Here is a 23769-nt window from a genome sequence, read left to right as displayed (position 1 = left end):
TCAGTTCAATTGCTCTGTGAAATACTCCTTTTGTCACTATAATAATAGTCCTCAAACACAAACATTATTTCAATGAAAGCTCATGAAAATACAGTTCCAGGAATTTGGTCACTGGAAAACTTGCATCCGTCCCCTGGTTATTGTTTGATCACCCTAAAAAAGGGAAGGGAAGAAGAATATATAGTCAAATGAAGTTATTTTTCTCATGGAGGATAACAGTAATTTATGGTTGCTCACTTTGTTGTCCTTTGCTCTTATACGCAAAATATCTGTAAGAGTCAACAATGTCCCTCTAAACAGTGGCAGTAGCATTAGTTTTAATACATGAACCTAGTCTACCACATGTCTTGAGTGGAGGGACCGGGGTCATTAAGGAAGTAAGACTAGCATATGAAAAGGCCTCTCACTGTTTGTGTGTGTATAAATCAATGTGACACTAACTAAACAGACCCTGCTGGAGAGCAGGGATAATGAACAGAAATGCACTGAAGGCAAACCATGTCTTAATCATGGGACAGATATGATGGAGGGAGGGAAAGAGGCGAGAAGCCAGGTGGAAAATTGCTTGAAAGGGACGCAGAATAGAGGAAGTTAAAAAGGTTAGACGCAGCAGAGCAGAGTCAGATAGTATCTGGTCATGTTAAATTGAACCTCTTTTAGGGTCAAGAGAGTCTTAAATAATGTTTAAAGTACTTCTGTGTGATTGAAAATTTGAGGTCAGCTGGTCTTATGTGGTAAATCCCTGCCATACTTGTTCTCAGCCTGTTGGTATGTGAAACGTCTTTGGCCTCTGGAGGCCGAGAGAGGACATGAAGAGCCATATTAGATCCACATTCAGCCACGGCAAAATTTACTGGCCTTCCAGTCTCTGACTGAAACACGAATATCAGCACAAACAGTTGCATCTGGGGACACAAAAGATTGGGATGGGTCGATGTGAAGTGGAGCACTTGCAAATTTGAGAGTAGCCGTGGGTAATCTGACAAAATTAACACTCCCAAGGGTACCCATTAAGTCAGTGGGTGCAACTATCTGTACAAGAAGACAGGAGGCAGACAGAGGAGTGGCAACTGGGACATTTGGATATGAATGTGGTGCCAGTATTTCACTGCCAATATCCCAGCATGGATAAACACTGACCAAATGGCTCCATGTGACCCTCAGGTCTCTGGCATTTAAAGCGCGCACACACACACACACACACACACACACACACACACACACACACACACACACACACACACACACACACACACACACACACACACACACACACACACACACACACACACTTGCAGCAGAAGGAGCAGTCAGAAATTAAATGTTAGAACTATAAACATAAATTTCAGACTGAAGTTTATAAAATAAAGGAAACATTACTGTATGGAAGTAATATAGAATGTAGAGATGGGATATGATTTTTGAATATTCGAATAGTCATTAAAATAAAAAAAATGTAAATAGTATATGCAACTTTTGTCCTTCCTTATTTCCCCTGTTTTTACTGCGGCTGGGTTGTAATGCATTACTCCAGTCAGAAGGTGACAGTAATGCATCTAAAAGCTGTTTGTCATCTACCATTAAACAATAAAAGGAGGAGAAGAACATGTTACTACGAAGCAGCAACCAACAGTGATGTCACCCATTGGTTTGCTGACTGCTGTTATGAAGCCTCGAGTTTGGACATTGGCCCTCGCCATCTTGCAAGTTCGGAGCCGTTTGGAGCAAGAAGTGAACATGTTTGGACGAGCTGGGAGGGGATCTGACTCCATCTAATTGGAAACGTGACAATATTTTGTCCCTTCAACCAAAAGCCGTCACCTGACTGCACCACAGGCCTGTCGGTCAAACACACACGCCCCCCAAAAACACGGCTTTTTGAGGTTTATTTTCGAAATAATGATGGGATTATTTCAGATGGACCACCGGAAAACTAATAAAAAGGAGTGACTTTAGCTAGCACAACCATGACATTTTTTTTTACAAAATGTACTTACATTTTGACACCTATTTAGCTCCTCCATGAAATTGTATGTTTTTTTGGAGCCAACCTCTGGCGCACTCGGTGGTACTGCAACTGAAGGCACTTCGGCATCGGCCTCATTTTTCAGACCCGGCAGTAACGTGTAGTTTTATATACAGTCTATGGTTACTAAAAGGGGCTCCATAGCTTTGCCAGGTAAAACTGTGTAAGATTAGATCCCACGGCACGAACAGGAGAAACATGCAAAGATGACTACAGCCGTCAAAAAGTAAGTGAAGATGATGTGCAGTGCAAACCAGCTTGCACAGTCATTAGAGTGAAGCACCAAGCAAACAGTTCATCCGCAGTTCAATAATCAATGGCCAGTCGAAGTGAGTTTGATGTTGGACTATTCAAGCTATTCAAAACGCTCTAAAATTAAAGCATCCTGTTTCAGGTCCTCTGACAATACTCAGTGCAAACAGCAAACAAACAGTGCAGGACAAAGAAAACAACAATCTGCTTAGCGAAGAACCATTTATTCTGAAGATGTATTCTAAAATTTGAAGTTAAAACCACACCAGTTCCAAGAGTTTGTGCAAAAATAACTTTTCGAGGAGCAATTTCCTCTGGCAGTAAGCTTCGGGATAGTATGGGGGCTTGAGGGGAAAAAGAAAATGAATTGGGTGAAAGCCAGACCTGCTGCAAGAAGTTTTGGCTCATTGCAGATGGAATTCTTATTTCTGTACGTCAGCAACAGATGTGTCTGGTTATGATTCGGCAACAAAATCCCAGTTATAAACCATGTTAACATAAAGCCAAGGCGAGTAAAAGGATGCCCCTTATCCCAGAGGTCATAAAGGCATATAGATGAGTGAATGTAAAACTTTCACACAAAAATGAAAATGTGATAGAAGTGCATTCCAGGATCTCCTGGAGTTTTCTAGTCAGCCTGTATTTTATTTAAAAGGACCCCTCCAGGTATGTTGAGTCTCCTCCATCACTCAAACGCCATTCCCACTGTATGTGCAAAACTACTATCTCATAAATACATCAAAAATGTTTACTTACAGTTGGAATGTCATTGTTTTAAGAGCAAATTCACACACTTCTGCAAAATTATATGTAAATTTCAAATAATTTTAGATTACCATTCATCTATGCGAGATGATTGTAATATGTTCTTTGTTCCCTCATTATGCATACAGGTTATAGGCAGCATATAAAGTTATATAATAAAACCAAATATTATATCTTTACAGTCTTTGGTGTAGGTGTATGTTAAATACAAAACTTTGCTTTTGAATTGGTTATTTTTAAACAAGTTAGGTGACAAAATCCTCAAACTATAAAAAAATTTCAGCTAAAATGATAAAAACATAGTGCACTATTACATATTTGAGTACAGACTCCAAAATATCCATTATTTTCTCCTTTTCCTCCATACAGCATAATCCCCGGATTTAATGTGCCTCTCACACACATTTAGACAGAAACACAAACAATGAAGACAAATCCCTTTATCCCTGAGAACAAACTAACACTAAACCTTTCTACGAGTTTTATTCACATTATGAATGTGCACATACACACACAGTCACGTTTCCATCACTTCAGAGGACTTACCACAGCCTTTAGCATACCCTGCACCACCCCTAACCTTAAGACTTCATACGGAAATCGAATGATTTATGTTATGTGGGATTTGCTTTTTCTAACCAAAAGGGAGGCTGGTCCCTTAAATATGACTGTATAAACAGATTTATGTCCCCACAACATAAGTAATACAAGTGAATACATATACACACACACACACACACACACACACTACATCTCACACTGCATATCAGAAAGTGTGTGGGTGGTGGTTTCCCCATAGGCCCATGGTGACAATGAGTCAAGGAGACAGGGGATGTGCGTGCACACACACACACACACACACACACACACACACACACACACACACACACACACACACACACACACACACACACACACACACACACACACACACACACACACACACACACACACACACACACACACACACAAGCATAGAAATCATTGGCACAAATAGACATACTGGACATGCACCGAGTCTGCTGCTAAAAGGCATATACTGACATTCCTGCACTTACTCGACACTGGTGTATGCAAAGAACACAGATGGGTAGTGTGGAAGGAGCAGTGACGATAATAACAAGAGAAGGGGGATGAAGATAAATGACGATGACGCCGATTAAAAGGTGACAACGTGTGTGTGAGCTGCACAGAGAATCTTTTTGTGCCAGAACATGGTGATTCAGACGGGGCCAAAGAGCCAGACAGTCTACGGACACCATTTCCGTGCTGGTTTGATGAACTTTCTGGAAATTTGAATCATTTTTCTCAACTCCAGTCTAAATCCCATTACTAATAACGTTATTTTTTTCAGATCAGATGATAATGATTATTTTTACATCACCATTTGCAGTTGTAAAGTGTGTAAAGACATTATGTGTTGTAACTCGAAAGTTTGAAAAACTTAAAACATTGAAAAGCTTTGGTCTGCTGATGTACAAACACTGCTAACGCCCTTTGTTTATTGGTTATAGTTTTGTATTTTAGTTTCCCTCAGCAAGTAAATATTTTACAAAGAAATGTATTTAGCTGTGACAGCTTTAACCTGCAGGTCTCATGGAATAATAATATTTCAAGGTCAGATTTTCACCAAATTCCAATTTTTACATATTCCTCAAGCTAAGTGTTGCTCAGCCATTAGGTAAATCTGTTTCTGTCTGAAACTGTGGCATATTTTAAGAGCCTTTTGTTGCCACAGATACAGAGGATGCTGTTTTTTGTCCTGATTTTTGGTAGCAGTTTGCCAGTCTTTAACAAAATTCCTTCAAAGAAACAAGAAATCACTCTGGGACACATTAAATATTGGAGCGCTCCCTCAGTGAGGGCAGGCTAATTATTAGAAAAGAAACCTGAGTATAACACAATTCAATTCAACAGTATCACAGTCTACAGCCTCGAAAATGACCATGAAGTAAAAAAATAAAAATAAAAAAATAAAAAAAAGACTAGCTGTCAGAAACCGAGTATTATAACCTTCATGATTTACTGCAAGGCTGTTTTGGCTCAGTGATAAACATGTAATATTGATGATGCATCAAAAAATGTATCCACCGTTTTACAGCCAAAACAGTAACAACAAAGTAGGCAATTTTAGAGTATATGACATAAGCATGTGTTGACAGTAATTTTTGTCATTATTGGCAGAAGGGGGGAGACAAAAGTTCTGCCCGGCAGGTTTAAATAAGAAAAGCATAATTTTCTCAGACAGATTTATTGTTTGTGTCAGAATGGAAATTAACAGTGTAAAATCTAATAACCATGACCCATTAACTACGTGCATTTAGTTCAGTTTTGTTGACGTTAAATCATTTTAATCTGTTTCACCAAGCTGAAGGCGAAAAGTACGAATTTTGCATCGGTTTTATGGCCAAACTCACAGTTTAATCTCTAAATGTATGTGATGACGAGTTTCCTTTGTTGTTAATCCATTTCTGAGCTGTAATGACTTCTGAAGAACTTCTGCAACAGTAACTACAGTTTTCCGATGCAGCATGCCTGCATTCATTCGATAAGATAAATCACAATGCAGCGTTGCCTCCCTTCTGCATCGCTGCACATTGTTGCCTGCTGAGAAATAAAATTGGGGGCTGCCACAATTCCTTTCAGTAAGTGTGATGGAGAGCAATCGAGTGGTGAGCAATCGCTGCCTCTTTCTTTGTGCAGACAGAAGGGGACAAGGCAGAAAGGAAATGTACTGTTTTCGTCCACTTACTTCAGGTTATAAAAATGGTGCTTTATAGCTCCTGTTATTAATGAATGCGTGTGCCCTTTTTCAATGGGCTGAAAAGAATATTCAGCTAGTACTTCACACACACACACACACACACAAAGGCACAGACACAAACCATCACGAGTAATAGGTTAATGACACAGCTGTATATTTCTCCAAGAAGTATGATGGCATATACACTTGGACCAAGAAGTAAGCTATGTGCATGTCACAAACACACAAGTGTGTCCTTAATCACAGTGAGCAATATGTTAGTGACAAAATCCACAGTGGTTGGTGCCCTAATAAGCACAGTATGAATAGATATATGGTCCTTGACAAAATCTAAAAGGCAGAATTCCCAACACTCGTTCTCACATTTTCCAAAACAGCAGCGTTGATTTGGGCTGAAATGATAAAACGTGCAAATGCTTGAGAAAGTCAGTTGTAAATTATCATTCCAAATTTCATTACGAATGTCACAACATCAACTGAGGCTTAATGGCAAGAGACATGGGGGCAGTGGTTTGAAAAAAGAGAAGGAGGAGAAGGAGGGAAAGGAATAAGCAGAGAATGTGATGAAGACAAATTGGTTTTCAGATGTTTCCTGAATGCTAGCACTGAAGGCCAAATGGCAACAAGTGCCGATTCATTGAGCCAAGTAATCCCAATACATACAAACTATTTACTATTTAACATGCTGTGTGATCTGTTTATGATTTTATATTGTATAAAATAAACTACATGAGCCTAAAGACATTGATACAAAGGTAAAATAAAAAATAAAAAAATTATTTATTAAAAAAAAAAAAAAACAGGCATCCGAATGAATGCATGAAAGGATATTCAACATTATGTTTAACAAAATGCCATCAACTGCTGTTGATCACATGGCCTATACTTTTATGAACTCCAAGCTGCTATAATCAATACTTTTACAAACAATCAATCAACTGATGTCGTGTAATACAAAAACGCTGCTTTAGTATTGTTGATCCCCTTGAGAATCAACACATGTTGATATATGTTTTCATTAATTTTTTTTTCGGTAGTAATTAAACATTTGTATTAATTTGTTCATATTTGGATCTATCTACCTGATTTGACTTGACCAGTGGTCATATATGTCGTTGATAATGGCCTACTGTTGATGACCCTCTGTTAGTCCATACATTTTTAGACAGATGTGATTCTCTCAGTTATGTCATGACTACAAATACAGTGAAAAAAGTAATATTTAATTGTTTAGGTCTTCAACATGAGTGGAATAAAGCACTGCTTACTGAACAGTCATGTTTCTGTTGAAACAAATGTGTTTTTTTTCCTTTAGAGAAAACTATTGAGAGTTTTGGTTTAAAATACTTATCTCTTCTAAATGTTGACAGGGATCCTTTATGTTCACTTACAAATTACCGTTACATCATAATCACCCTTTTTAAAGAGTTATCTTTTTGGAAATTAAAAGCATTATCATCAGGCAGTTAATCTATGTTCATTATTTGTTTGGGCTTTACTAGTGGACAAACAAAAAACACAGTATTCACATTAATAAATAAATATTTTACCTGGCCAATAAACACAAGGGGAATAGAATTTCAAGACACTGCTGCTTTCCTACACCATGTACAACAAAGTACGGGAAAGTGGCGAGATGACAAGCCTTGCACTTCATCGGCTAAATTCAAACTGACAGCAGTGTAAGTACATGGTACAGTATGTTCTTTACAGTAGCTTAAAGCAACCACCAGGACCTCCCAGTGGAACAAGCGCTTACCTTCCCATCAGCATGCATGCAAACTTAAAGACCGCTTGAGCTAATTAAACAGTTGGGTTGCAAACACATTGTGTCAACATCAAGCAGTTGTTTCTTGTAAATATCTCACCAGCTCTTAATGAGGAATTGATGACTCCCTTTGTTGATTTACTAAGAGTGGGTATAGATGTAAACCTACAGCTGGGAAAAATAATGTAATTACTGACAATTATGAAATAAAAATGCGCAGTCAAACAATTAAATAAGTCATGCGTGTGTGTTCTGTGTTTCAACATGTAAAAAGGCATGAAACATGTCACCCATAAATGTGCCACAAAAGTTCATCCCCTGAAACACAATCTTGGCCAAGATACAGACGTGTTAACACGCACAGAGACATGCACGCACGTACACAGCTCTGAACAATCGTACTCCTTCACCCATCCATAACAGTTAACTTTCTGCTCGGCTGGTTCAGCACAGGGAGACAGCAGAGAGAGATGGAGGGTGCTGAACCGAGTCACGCAGCAGGAGCGAATGAGAGGGGGGAGGAGGAAGACTAGTTACAGACCTCTGAATCACCGCCCACATCACCAAATTCATCAGTGACTCAAAAAGATCTGATGTGGCAGTTTTACTCTTACGTGGCCGCAGCAACCAATCAGAATTGGACAAAAGCAGATGACGCTACAAAGCAAAGTAGTCCCCCAATCATTTTGTTGTATTATAGTTTTAATTATCTGGTTTAAAAATAATAAAGGCAACAAGAAGTCAACTTCCTTGGGCTCAAACATTAATTGTTCACAACAACAAAAAAATGTCTAACTAGATTCATTTTTAATCTGAGAATAGGGGGATGACAGGAAACAAGGGTGGAGAGAGATCAGTGATGACAACCAACCAGAAACAGTGCTGCTGGTCATCCCAATGTACAGCTTTTATGGGGCCTCAAATGATATTGATTTTGCACCTCCTCAAATCTAAGAAAATTTAAAAAAAAAAAAAAAAAGACTACAGAAAATTTAAGCATTCATACTACGTTAAAATAAAATACAAGTAACAAAAGAATAAAGGTGTATGATGGGTTTTTGGCTTTCGGTTTTAGAGGTGCAAGCCGTGGAAGTCAAGTGCAGGTCTGACAAAATAAAACACGTCTGACAACTCTTCTCCGGTACATCATGGTTTATTAAATATTTTCAGCAACCATGCCTTCCCTGCTAGCTTTTAACATGCGACCTAATCTAACCATTTTACTCTCTTTATTTCCGGTTCCTTGATGAGAAAGATAGAAACAAACAAACGCAAGAAAATTGGGAGCAGGGATATAATATGGGGGGGCTGTAGTTCAGTTGGTAGAGTGGGTTGCACACTAATCGGAAGGTTGGTGGTTCAATCCCAGCTCCTACTGTCCACATGCCTAAGTGTCCTTGAGCAAGACACTGAACCCTAAAATTGCTCCCGATTGTGTACCATCGGTGTGTTGTAAGTCGCTTTGGATAAAAGCGTCAGCTAAATGTAATGTAATATATCTTGGAGGCTTGCAAATATTAGCCAGCTCTTAATGCTACATTAACACACATGCTACATCAAACAGTCAGTTTTTGCATGGTCCTTCTTTTTCGAATGTCTAATTAACCATGGAATAATGGTCATGGAAATATTTCAGGGCACCACAGCATCTCTCGCTGATATCCTGCCAACACGAAAAGTACAGTTTGAAAGGAATGTCTTTGAAAACATTGATTACTACACTCCTCCTGAAATCTAGTCATGGGTACCAAAACAGTTCAAAGGGGCAACATGTGACACATTGCCTAACATTCCCACACAGATGCAGAACATTAGATAACAGCAACACATACACAAAGTAACAGCGCTGTACAAAGACGAACAGACTCTTCAGGCAAATACAATGAGAGTGTTCTTACTCATTTTTCAGGGCTTACTGTTGAACAGGTTGTCATAATATATTCAAATATTTTAATTCGATTTTAGATCCATTTGCTCCGGAATGATATGATTTCTCTTTTGTCTCCCCGTCTGTCTCCCTGTCTCTGCCTCAAGTGAGCAGTTGGCATAAACATGCTGGCTGCAACTGTAACAATAATCACGTCAAGCCCTTCCCTGACGCCCATAAAGATGACTTCAGGGTGAGTCACAGAGACAAGAGGAGAAAAAAAACAAATCAATAGCAGACGGGGTACTGGATGGAGTAGTGCAGCAAGATGGATATTTAGGTTGACATTTAAGCTCAGGTAAATAACCTTCTGTGTAGAGCAACCGCTATTTGTTTTTGCCGGGCTGACACCAGTGTGGTAAATGAGGTCTACTTTTTCTGTTTATCCGTCTCTCTCTTTCTATATGCACATGTACATTTCCACTTGATCTGTCCCTCTAGTTTTCTCCAGTATCTTTTCGCCCCCCTGAAAGCATCTGATGGATGTCACAGAGAAGAAGGCATAATATTAATGTGCACTTTTTTCTATTGTTGCCGTAGATAAAAACAGGCTTAAGTATTTATTGTTTCACAGATATATAGGTGGGATGGTCTTCAGTTAGGTGTTGTTTAGCAGTTACATACAGTACATATAGATATGTTTTTGCATGATTTATTCAGCATCTTAAGTTTTGCTGAGGAAAGAGGACTTTTTTCTGTTTTGTTACATTTTTTTCCTCCTCTCCCTTCTTAGTTTCTCACTTTTCTCCAGCCTCACTCTCTCTCCTTAATGTACTTTTTGTGTGAGTGAGAAACAGAGCGGTCATACGCCATCAAACATTTACATCATGTGGTGCTTTGGAGTGCAAAAGGGAAAAAAGACAGACAAGAAAGACAGAGAGAAGGAAAGAAAAGAGAGAGCGGTGCCTACAAAAGTAACAAAGACAGGCGTGGAGAGACAGAGGAAAACAGAGAAGGACAGACGACAGAGAGGGGAGAAGTCATACAAAGGAAGAAGCAGACGGGGAGAGTGAAATTTAGGAAAGACACATACAGAGAAGGACAAAGAGAGCGTAAAAGACCAAGACAGGCAGAGAAGGAGACAGAGGAACCAGCGGAACGGCTCAAACAGAGGAGTCACTGTCTGATTGCCAGTAGGTCAGGAGTTCACCAGCCACTAGTCCACAGCACTACCAGACAATGCTATCATGAACGATGGAATTCATAATCAATCACACAAGTTTAGACAAAACACAGTTTCATCTTAAATCCCAGGCAGTATGTGTGAAAAAAATTACCAGACCTTGAACAGCAAGACGGAGAAAAAGAGGATCATAAGTGTGTAGAGAAAGGTGGAACGTAAGTCTGTACGGAAAGATTTCTTAATAATATGTCTGTGTCTGTGACGCACCATTTTCTCATCTTGTAATGTGAAAATTTTTGAGATTCAAAATATATTCTCTGTGATTCTCTGTATGTGTAAAGTCACCTTGTATATTCAAACAATCCAAACCTAGATTCAGAAAAATACTGTATGATTACAGAAATGATCTGTCTAAGCCAGTGATTCCTTCACTGACCTTTTTTTCCCCCAGACCTAAAAGTTATGTAAATGTAAAAAATCGGAATCACTGGGGATACTAACAAGTTATTCAAATCAAACAACAAAGTATGTTGTTTGTCCACAGCCTCCAAACCACACGCAATGTTTTCAAACCTGACGTCAGCAGGATGCCACAATTTGTCTACGCCTTTTGAAACCATTTGAAACCATTTAATCACTATTAAATGATTATGCTATGGTGAAGGCTTGGTTATGGTTTGGGCACAAATCAGATTTGTTTGGGTTTAGGGAAATATACTCTATATGGTATCATAATATGTGAAGAGGAAATACAAATCTCTCTTCATGGGATAATAAAATAACTGTCTATCCATCCATCTATCCATAAAAACAGCATTGAAATGTTATCACTTTTTAAGCTGATATGGCAAACAGTTGCCTATTCACATGTCCAGCACTGATGAAGCAACACCGTCATCCACTTGGACTCATACGTCTGACCACCTGGTAAATTTCAGTCCAGTATTATCTCTGTGTTCAGTCTCTAGCAGCTCCTGGGGGAAATATCTGGATCTTTAACTGCTAATTGCTCCACCATGTTGTCCACCAGCTCGTCCCTAACTGTGTCTGATAGCCTGTGTTCGGTGCTGGGAAAGTAGCGTGCAGTGGGGTTTTAGAGCTGTTCACTGCAAACAGCTTCCGTCTGTGTCTGAAAAACTGTGTTTCAACATTGAAACTGTGAACCTGCAAATCAGAATTTCTTTCTGTTTGTTGAAAACATTCAAATGATAATCTGTGAGAATTTATGCAGTGCTACATTTAGCACAAGAACATATAAAAACATGATTACATAATGTTTTGAGGGCTTGGTTAAAACTAATTTATCAGCCTTTTTTCATCACTTCCCCACAGTCTGGCACAGGTGGGGAGACAATTAGGCCAAAAAGAGTGTGTGGCCAGTAATATCCTAATGGATTTCTAGGTGAGGTGATTTTTTTTTTTTTTTTTTTTTTTTTTTTTTTTTTTTTTTAAGGCAAAAGGGATGATGAGATTCTGGGGCAGTACACAGTGTCTCCCATGACATGGGACAAAATAAAGAGTAGAGCTTAATCTTGTCATCGTACTGGTTACTTTTATACTGTATGTTTTTAGAACTATAGTGCTATAGTATAGTTACATTCAAGCCATTTAAAAAAAATTGTTTACACAATGCTGATTAAACTTATCACTCAGATAAATCTCTCTTTATTTCACAATATACAGAGTTTTTAAATCTGCTGTGTGGCAAGACATTCCTATCTGCCGAATGAATGTATACTCAGTATGTTATATGAACAAACCAAGTGCAACGGAGACTTATGCCTACCGAGCCGGCTAACTTCCGGTTTAGCCTTATCACTTTAAAACACAGTGAAACTGAGGAACTAGTCATGATGTCAAACTACACAGTACATTCATGGACAAAACGCTCAGAGGATTAAGTGATGAACTGAAATACGAGGCGACTTGAATGGGGATAAAATTAATTTTTGAACCGCTACAACCATATTCAGTAGGCTCTTTATTCAAATACGACCCACAGGGTTTAAGCACAAACATCTCTTGGTTAGGGTCAGGGAAATCAGACAGGGATAACGGTTTAAGTTAAACTGATGACTTGAAGTGTGTTCAAGTTATTTAACCTATGTCTTAATGGCAATGGTAAACGCAGTTTATAAAAACTGTCTCAACTTGTGGTTGGAAACGGAAAACGAAAAGTGTTTTCCTGCACCCAGCATTATGCAATTGTTGTCATCATGGCAATAGTAAACGCAATCCAGATTCGTGGTTGGAAACAAGAAGCGGACATTTGTCATTATTTATACGACCAGTAAAGAGGTCGCTTAACTTTAAGACATTGCTGTGGGTTGTAATAAGTTGCTTCCACAAAAGGCCTAGGTTCTTTGCAGGATAAAATTATAAAATCCTGCGTCTGAAATAGTTTTTCCAAATGTTATAGGACCAAATGGTTAAAATTTAATAGTGAAACTAGTTCTTTCATGGTGGGTGTGAGACACTCAAAACGTTTTAAAGCAATGACGTAAGCACATCTGAACAAGATTTTTGTAATTACTCTGGCAGAAGGGGGAGAAAAAAGTTCTGCACCATGTGACACACCTGGTCCTGGTTGTCAACTGTCATTACAGTCTTACTTTTGTCCTTGCTCTTCTAATTGCCATGCCTTCCCCTTTGGAGACGACTGATGAATTTTCCCTTTGGGCTCCTCCTTACTCCATGTATCCCCCCATTCCATCTTTAGCTTTCACTGTCACTCTTACAGCATTATAAGTGAGCAGATAGACCTCAGTGTCTTGCTCAAGGACCATTTGTAATGAATTTGGCTGTTAATGGGCTGGACTGGTGGTTAATGCCTGTAATGGGCGTAGAAGGTGTTTTCAGGTCCCTTGATTGAGCCCATATGTTGTGGATTTATGAGTACAAACAAAGCAAAGAGCACTACTGACACTCTTAATGATTTCTAAATGAAGCTATTTTCCTTGTTTTTCTGCTTGCGTTTCCCTCTGTACCCACCCAACCCCCATGAATCTCTCCCGGCTCTGAAATAGGCAATACAATGAGGGAGATATGAGATAAAGAGACATGAGTCTCTACTCTGACTGCTGCTGTGGAGGGAGGAGAGAGTCACTCACACAAGGAGAAGAGAAAGAATAAACAACCATTACATTTACAAATGTAATGTGCGCATATAAAATCACCCTTATGCATGCACACATGGATACAGTATCAAAATATATGCAAACTCTCACAGAGCACAGTTATAGCTGCATACACATGACAGACACGCATAACATGTTATCTCTTTTCCATCCTAGAAACAACTCATTATGTAGACACAACATACAGGAGCAGATTCATATCTGGACTCATTTCCTTTTCCTCCTATCCCACAACAGAGATTTACTTCTGCCCACCCCATGGATGCAGTGACATGCCTGATTTATCACATTACTTCACATTTGAAACCTTTTTCAGAGACATGTGATATGTTCATAAGGCTATATGCTAATTATTCCTTACACAAATGTAAATGAAAAAAATGAAAAAAGAAACAACACCTCTCATCTTCCACTGCCTAATTTGAACAAAGAAAAGTCACCTTGAGCTCTTGCAGTGAAATCACAGGAGCCTTTTTACCTGCCTTTAATCCATGTATTGCATAACATAGCAAGCCTTCCCTTCACATCTACTATAGTGCCTAACTGCTGCAAAATGAAGAGGTAGACTCAGGGAGAGGGTGGGGGATGGGGCAAAAAATAGAATATAAGATGGGGTTTATACAAAGCACATATGTGACTGTATTGTTTTCTTTACCCTGTGATCATGTTGATTTGAGAAAGTCTGACCTACAGCCTTTGGGGTTCTTCTAGGAATCAGAAGAGAAAATAAACATCAATGGAATCAGATTGTGTAGTGTGTGATGCTGCAATATGTTTGTCAGTTTGTGCTGAGCTTGTGTTGTGTTGTGTTACGTAGACACCCATTTGTTCAATGGGGCTGTGAGCCAAAAAGGGCTAAGAACCACCAGGTTGCGTAACACACCTAACACTCCCTGCACATCAGCACAGCCATCTATACCAACGACTGATCCGCACACACACAAACACACACAAATTTCACCTAGGTACAGGGCAGAGATACACGACATCAAAATGGAGGACATGGGAGTCTGCTGAATGTGATTTTATTCCATTATGTAATCCTCTAACCCAGTGACAAATCACCACAGAGCAGCCCTGTGATACATTTTTGACCCCACTCTTACCACACAATTGTTCAAGCTGTTTTACCATCTCTCTCACTCAAATTTTCTCACCTGCCTTGAATCATTTTTCACTCCACATCTCTGTCTGTCCTCTGTCAGTTTAACCCTTTTACCCCAACTCTTAAATTAATTCTTCTGTCTGTCTATATCACAGCTCACACTGTTTTTTCCTCTTCTTGTCTTTTTTTCTTTCAACGTCCTACTCTTCTCCCCCAATTCCCCACCAATTTAACCCCATTATGTCTCTTTACCATCATCTTCTCATCCACATTCTTTCCCTTCGCCAGCTTTTTTTCCATCACCTAAATTCTCATCCGACATAACCTCCACATTTTCTTCCAACGCCTCCCAATTCCCCTTTCTGCAAGTCCCAACCCTGCCTTCCCCCCCACTGCACTGACCACCCACAGGCCTTACCAGGTATGAGCTACAGTGAAGCGCCGCCTCTGTCGGATGCTCTTGTTGACCATCAGCTTGCGGAAGAGGCGTGGGGAGCTTCTGGGGGACAGTTTCGGGGACGTGGCGCCCCTCTTCCCTCCCAGCACACCTGGCATCTTGGGGGGCTCCAGCTCCAGGTGCATGTGCTCCTTGAACGTCCGGATGCACGAGTCCATATCAACGCTCAGCTCATTGGAGGACATCCCGGCAGGCTGGGGTTGAGCCCTTATATGGCAGACTCTTATTCTTCTATCAAACTCTGCCAATTTTTAGTCCAAATTCAGTCCCATCAGCTGGTCATTTACAGCTGAGTTTGTCCTCCTCTTGCCTCTTTGCAGACACAGAGAAGTTTTCACTTGGCTGAAATTTTGCAGAAAGATTGAGGCTACCTCACATAAGCATTCACGCAGGAAAAGGCCAGCTCACACATACCTTGTTGTTGCTTTGCCTCTGAGCTTCCTATTCTTCCCGCTTTTACCCGTTCTTCGTGGGTTTAGGGATTAGCCAGCCAGCAGTGGTTCCCTCTCCTTCTCTCTTTTCTTTGGCTCATGCCCCGTGCTTTTCTGCTGGTCTTCCGTTCATTAGAGGCTCATAGAGGAGCCTCCTCAGCAGGGTCACACACAGAAGAATTCCTCTTTTCAACACCGCTTCTCGCCCATCTCTCCCCTGGTCTTGTTGTCTGTAAAGTGTACGCCCCAGTGCCCCCTCCTTCTCCCTGTGTTCCTCTCTGTCACTGCTGGTACCTGCTAAAAGCACACCTCAGTACCAACTCTTTCTCTCAGTCCATCCAGGCAGCTTGATGTTGGAGGATCTCCCTCATGAAACATTCACAAGGGCTGAAAACTGCTCTCTGCCTCCTCCTGTCTTGCTGTCCCTCCATCAACCACTGCTTGACTGACCTCCTCTCTCTGCAAACAACCCCCTCCTCTCTCAAAGGCACTCCCGGTGTGGCACAGAGTGACTCTCACTATGTCGAGCTTGAAGTCAGATTTCCCTTCACTGGCACAGTCAAGAGCCGTGAGCGAAGCAGAGCACAGCATGCAGGCAAATGCTTCACTTGCTGTTTCATTCAGAATATACACAAGGAGCTCAGAGCAGGCACGCAGCGAACGCAGGCCACGCCCCCCCTGTTGAGGATTGGCTGGTGTTTGTTGTGACGACAAGCGGGCAGGACAGTAACAGGTTGTCAGATTTATTATTTATTTTTGTTTCGCCAGGATTTGTGGTAATGTTTCTGATGATGTTGTGACCTTTAGTGAGGCAGGGCTGGTGAGAGGGGCCAAGAAAAAAACAATTTGGACAGGAGATAAGAGCCAACAGCTTAATGGTAATCAGTGAAGAGAAACATACACACTGCTCAAAGGTCAACTGATTCAAATAAACACTCTAATTAAGCAAGTATGCATTTATGCCAGCAAGTAAAAGTCTCTCTGCAGTTAGAAGACAACAGCATATTAACTTACTACACAGTTTATATTCTGTCGCAATCTTGCTCCCATCTTCTCCCTCTGTCACACACAAACACACACTTATACCCGTCCATAATTCTGTCTGAATAGAAGCAATCCAACCATTAGATTAATACAGTATGTAGTGAAAAAGAAATAATAGATAGATACAGTCATGCTAGAAATATATGCACAAACACAAAGGGGCCACTCTGGGTGGTGAAAAGAAGAGAGAGGCAAAGAGGGGTGATGCCCCAAAGGTAGGAAGACAGAGAAGATGAGAAGAAAATCCAACAGGAACATCAGAAGAGGCAGAATGGCAGCGTGACGAGTGTTGGAAATATGAGCCCTTGCTCATCTGCTCGGTGGACTGATTTGTTTTGGTAGTGAGTCACTGATGATTCTGAGCCATTGAAGCATGGAGAGCTTTCTCGCTAAATTCTTGCCAAGAAACCCTTTGAAAATAGTCTTTCCAATTGTATATGAAGAAGAAAACACTTGTCGTAATGTGAGGCGTCAAAGGAGCCGAGCAAGCTAGAGTGTGTATCATTTGTCAGTGGTTTAAAAATCTGAGAATGATGCGATGGCATTCCCCGGCTCTTTTTTTTTTTTTTTTCCACTGTCAATTTTCGAATTCACATCACAGTACAAATAATCAAGGTTTTACCAGCAGACAGACCTCTCTAACACTTGACAAAGAATCACACTGAGTACAGAATCATAATCTCTGTCTCCTACTGAATAATAAATCTCAATAGCATCCAAAAACGGTATGTGAACAGGTTGTTAAATTATACAATATCTAAGTTCTGCCCAACCAAAGTCACATTGCTTGAAACAGGCTGTTATAATGATGTTATGCTTAATATGGTCAACTTCACCGGTGTAGCATATTAGTGTGGAAAAATTTGTCGTAATCATAAACAATAAATTCACACGGACATGAATATCTGTGCCACATTCACAAAAATAGTTGTTGTTATTTCAGACGTTTCACTCAGAACCACAACGGTGACAGTTGAGGAAAAATCGGGAGATCACCATCATCGAGATTCAATCTCCGAGGACCACAATGTCTGCACAAAAGTTGAAGATATTTTACTGAATGGCTGTTGAGATATTGCAGTCTGGACCAACATGGCTGATGGCTGATTGTCAGGAAGGTGTCCACGGAGCCACATTAAAAACAATAAACAAATCTATAGATACATTTATGGTTTCAGCTTCTCAAATGTGAGCATTTCCTGCTTGTCTAAACTAAATATCTTCTCTTCTTCTTTTTTTTAACACAGGTTAAGATTGATTGATTTGATTTCTCTTTGGTTTCTTAGATTATATGATAAGCATTTTTCTCTCATTTCACTGACAGCGTGATATTTCTCAATAATTCATTGAATTAAATAATCAACAAATTAGTAGCAGCCCTGTGGTTCTTCTGCATTGCTGTACCACAATAAATCTCCAGTGTTAGCTTCATACAGATCCATGTAAGATCTGCTGTTTTGCACTGATGGGAATGTTCCCATTTGCAAACAAGCAATTGTCAACTGAGGGGATTAATCAATATCCTAACAGATTTCTGTCCTTCTATTTCTACCTGGCTGAATAGAGAATTGGGTTAAATATTTCATAAGCCTCCCTGCCCCTCCAGTCTTCAACTGTCACTTTACATTATGTCACAACATGCAAGAACGATGCCTCAGCCTGCCTCATGCTTCCTTACAGTGAAACCCTGAGTCAAGTTTGAAAAGATCATCTTTAGGACCTGAATGTGTTGCGAGGGTGGGGGATCTTGCATGTCACTGTGAGTGTATGGGTCAGATGGAGGGGGAGGTCAGATAAGTGCCAAGCACAGGTGAACAGGGTTAAAAGAGACAGTAAAGCATTCATCTATGCAAATTACATCTATTATATGTGATCAATGCACGTGGAAACAAAAGATAGAAAATGAAAAACGCAAAGATTTAACTAAAAAGAAGGTAGAAAACATTAGCAAAATGATTACAGTTCTAAAAACATCTACAATAGCTGAAGACAGGGCTGAACAAAAAGTATTTGAAGGTGACCTTATTGATATTTCTTCTGTGTACAATCCTAACAGAGAAAGAGCGATGTCTGCTGCAGATTTCTCCCTAGGATGTTTGAGTATATACAGACACACACAAAAAAAAGAATATCTGTCAGCACACAGCTTAAAAGACTAACCTATTCTCAGGTTTAAATCACGTCCACACACGAGAGGCTTGATGTGCAAAGAAAATCCACCAGGGCAGCAGCTAAGCTAAGTATACAAGTATTTCTTCTGTCACTGAACCAAAATACCTCTCAAAGCTTAAGAAAGGGAGTAGAACATGACTTTGACTTATCTATGAAACTGTATAATATTTAACCATTCACTAACTAAATCCAATAATCACATAAAATCCTGTTGAGACATCAAATGCATGTTGACTGAGTCTATGGGCAGGGGAAAATGATGCTCACCTCAACTGAGAGCAGAGTTGCACTTTGTACACACAACTCAGGAAATGAATTACTAGAAATACATGATAACACAAATACAACTATTATGTGTAATTTGTCTGCCTTTGTGTCTGTGCTTACTATAATGCTCTCAGCAGAGAGGACAGTGCTTAACAACACACCGCACAAAGAAAGTACACAGAGTGCCGACATCTGGCAGCGTCGCCCTGACTCAATACACATCCAGGTATAGTTTCAAATCAAGTTTGGACAACTTTGGAGAACTTTTATTACTATAGATAACAGTGAGCACCAGTTTGAACTTTAAATAGTTAAATGCACTATACTGCTAAAAATTATAATTCTATTTTTGACACACATGTCTCAATGTGAAACTACAGTGCAAAACAATATTTTATTATCTATCAGCGTTTTTGATTACGATGCTGATCTTTTACTGAATTGTACTCCTGTATTATTTATTTTTTTGAATTTTTCACAGTTTATGTTCAAATTACATTTCTAAATGGTGAAACATCTCCACTGACTCTAATAATAGGTTTAAAGAACAAAATATTCTTGGTGTTGGTGCAAGCAGAATAAATAATTTAAGCATTGACCTTTTGTATTGTGTAAACACTGCCGCTGAATCAACTTCTGCGAGACTTGTTTTCAGCATACATGAACACGAGAAGCAAAAAGTAGTACTTTCATACTGTGGCTAAAAGCAGCAGGTACAGGAAATGGTGTGGGAAGAGGTGTGAGTGTGTAATATGCCTGTCAGTCTACTAGAGGATAGCAATTAGTAGCTAGACTTAATGCACCCGAGTTTTCATGCCTAGCCTGTAGCCAAATACATGACACGGTACCCTCTAGTGGACTAATGGGTGTAGAAAATGCTTTAGTGATGTTATATGGGTTTCACATTTATATCAGTAACCTCTGTCATTAACCTGAAATTCACCACAGATAAGAAGCCTTCAACGTTCTCTGCTGGTTGTATAGTTATAGAATATAAAGAATATTTCTGGAATGATGCATCCATCCACTCTTTCTTCTTTGTGAAATTTCAATCAGACTTGAAGTCTGTGTGACATGAAGGAGGCAGATCAGTTCACAACCAGAAGTAAACATGTCCTGCCTTATGCTAAATGAATGTGAAGCCAAATATAGTCTCACTGCATCATCAGGATTTTACATACACGGCCCCTCATGCAGCCTCCATTGGCCAACAGACAGTGTTGGGCCACTGGGGAACAATATTTGACCACTCATCACCCTTAATTAAAACGTGCTGAAAGCACGCTATCGCAATCAAAAAACCTTCAAATGACAGCAATGCGAAGCAAGTCAAAACTTAACAGTGTAAACATTGAAACATTTTAAGTTATATTCCAAACATGTATTTGAATTGTGTCATTTAAAACATTCCATAAAAAAAGGTGCTGACGGCTAACTGTTTTGTACCTCGAGTGCAGACGCGAGCTTGCGATACATGCACAGGATAATCACATAAACACACAGATACTGTCGGTCCAGACTTTCAGTCTTTGATAATCACTCAGCGTTTCCTTCAGCAACATCACAGGCTTTGCTCAAGCAGTGGTGTGAACACACCCAGCTAGACACACACACACACACACACACACACACACACACACACACACACACACACACACACACACACACACACACACACACACACACACACAGATTCAACAATCAATCCATGGGGCACTGAGCTGAGAAACAATTGTGTACATCAGCAAGAAAAATAATTGAATCCCAAAATAACTTATTGCTCCCTCCTCCTCCCTCCAAACATTGACAAAGGCTGTTAAGTAAGCACTAGTAGAATGAGAGGGGATCAGGAGGGGGACCAGGGGGAAATGGGCTGATGACTTCGACTTAATTTGTGTTACAGATGGATAACAGATACAATACACAAACACAGAAACATCTACCAGCTCAAGGCTTCGCAGGGAGAAAGAGTAATCAGACTTAAGGATCTTCAGGAAGGTGACCATCATGTTTTGTAGCAGTGATGCCGCAATAGAAAGAAGACGAAGAAGACCGGGAGGGAAAAGCACAAGAGGGAAACACGTCTGCCTCTATCACCGGTCACTGACAACTGACACACCTCACCTGCTATAAAGCCTGCAGATGCCAGAACGGACTGCACTGCAGGCAATAAACTCACTGTTAACAGAAAAAATTACAGTCATCATCAGATCCTATTAAACTAAATAAAATAATATAAATATATATGTTCAGATGAGTTACAAATTAAAGGGAAAAAAAAAAAACTAAATACAGTTTTTCATTAAAAGTCTTTCACCGCTACAAGCATCTACAACTAGAGGACGTGGATCTCTTCCAAACAATATGTTCCCTCATGTGGTGTTTTGATGAAGATCCCTGAGTAACACGTTAGTCAAAAAAAGGTGTTATACTGAGCTGAGACCTGTTCAATGCAAAAGGCAACAGTATGTTATTGAGATGGAAAATATAGGCATCTATGGGTTTTTTCTCATTTATTCAGCTTTGTCATCCGTCTGTATTTTTGCATCCACTCAGCATCATTACACTGCACTCTTCTGGATGTAATAGAAACTGCAGTTCTTTATTTCTCCACACATTAAGCTGGATTTTGTGTGTACAAATATGTTTGCAGGAATTAGTTTAATGGTAGGATTTTGATGTGACTTGTCACAAAACATTATAAAACAGAAATGATCTTTAATTGTTATGAAGGTTTCAGACAGAAGAAAAATAGTTACTTTTTTTATTATCCAGTTTTTGGAGTATATATACATTTTCTTTTCTTTCTTTTTTTTTTTTTCCTGTATGTGACATTTAAGAGTTTTACCAGGCATTTTGACTTTTGCAAAAGAAACTGTCTGAGGGGAACGTTCTTCTTTTGTTAACCGGCCACAGACATAATTCACCAGCCAACAATGTAGATGTTAAAATGTTCTTTGACAGCAACATTTCTTTTTATCAAAACCATGCCCTTCACAACACAAAATCTTCTGCAAGTTATTGTAGAGCACAGACACACACGTGTTCTGTAAATACAGCACACATAGACCATATAAACTCAAGTGCAACGCGAATCATTGCTGATTAACACCGGCTTTTCCAGCATTCATCTGAAAGGAATAAGACTTGGCAATTAAAGTGTTTGCCAACTGACTCGATCTTTACTAATATCACACACACACACACACACACACACACACACACACACACACACACACACACACACACACACACACACACACACACACACACACACACACACACACACACACACACACACACACACACACACACGCAGGGCCAATCAGGAATGATTAACTAGTTTAGTAAAAGTGTATCTGAATTTGACACGACTGGACAACCGACTTAAACAAAGACCTGGCCACTCGCTGTTTGTGTGTGTGTGTGTGTGTGTGTGTGTGTGTGTGTGTGTGTGTGTGTGTGTGTGTGTGTGTGTGTGTGTGTGTGTGTGTGTGTGTGTGTGTGTGTGTGTGTGTGTGTGTGTGTGTGTGTTTGTGTTGACTGAAACTAAACATTGTGCCTGTTGCTGTTAACAAATGCCCAACATGTGCACTTTGTCTGAAGGCACAAGTGCATCAATAACTAAACAAAGCAGTGTCATCTTCAATAGGGTGAATGAACATGAAAGACCAGTCACTGATACAAGGAGGTATTCTGAAGCCCAGTCTATACTACAACATAACTGAGGGGTAGATGGTTTGCTATTATTGAAGTCTGTCTCTATTGATTAGTTGTTCAAGCTAAATCTAATTAACTTTTGAATGCCACATTTAAACATATAAAAATGTTATGGTCACCTGCAGCTTCAGTGTCATATATCATCAACAAAAAGCAGATATAACCAGTGGTACTCAAGTATAAGTACTCACATCAAACTGTAAAAATGCACTGCAAAGTGTGAAACTATAATCAGAAAAACAACAAGTAAAAGTGTCAATTTAGTAAAATGTCCCCTTTGACTGTTATTATTACATCATCACATTATTGCTGCAGATACATTTAAGCATGAAGTTCAACTGGTTGAGGGTGAGCTCGTTGTAATTATTTTCTTTTACTAATGATTATTTTCATTATTGATCAGCTGCTAATTTTCTTGAAGCTGGAACCATAAAATATTTGGCTTCATTGGCTGGAAAAGGTAAATAAATCGTCAAATAAATTTGAACTGGTAATTTAACCTAAAACATGTATCATATTTTATAAACATTTCTTCTGTTTTTGTTTTCAGCAACTAAAGCTGTTCAGTCGTGATATAAAATGTTCAATATTTCCCTCTGAACTCCAGAAGTAGAGAAAAACATGAAAAGAAAGTCTCAGTACTTCAAGTAAATATTCCATCGCCCATGTGCCAAAAGATTCTGATCAAGAAAATCTCAACTATAGCCTGTGACAAGTCAAAACCTTGACTTAGACTAATGCAAACCAAGAATGCACTTGAAGAATACAGTAACAAGGGTTCATAGCAATGGTCCAAGAATCTAATATTCCC

At 39.6% G+C, this 23769-nt stretch overlaps 1 protein-coding gene across 1 annotated transcript in view; it reads right to left on the bottom strand.

The window, feature by feature from the left end:
* The window catches only part of pde4ba (phosphodiesterase 4B, cAMP-specific a), a 164965-nt gene that overhangs the window by 106074 nt on the left and 35122 nt on the right, over window positions 1–23769 (bottom strand). The gene's annotated exons all lie outside the window — the stretch shown is intronic.

Source organism: Brachyistius frenatus, unplaced genomic scaffold, assembly GCF_029030835.1.
Source record: "Brachyistius frenatus isolate BFR_SWC_R1_liver_20210118 unplaced genomic scaffold, ASM2903083v1 Contig_326, whole genome shotgun sequence".
Classification (NCBI taxonomy): domain Eukaryota; kingdom Metazoa; phylum Chordata; class Actinopteri; family Embiotocidae; genus Brachyistius; species Brachyistius frenatus.
Note: the sequence above shows the minus strand (reverse complement) of the source record. Positions and strands in the feature narration are given on the sequence as shown.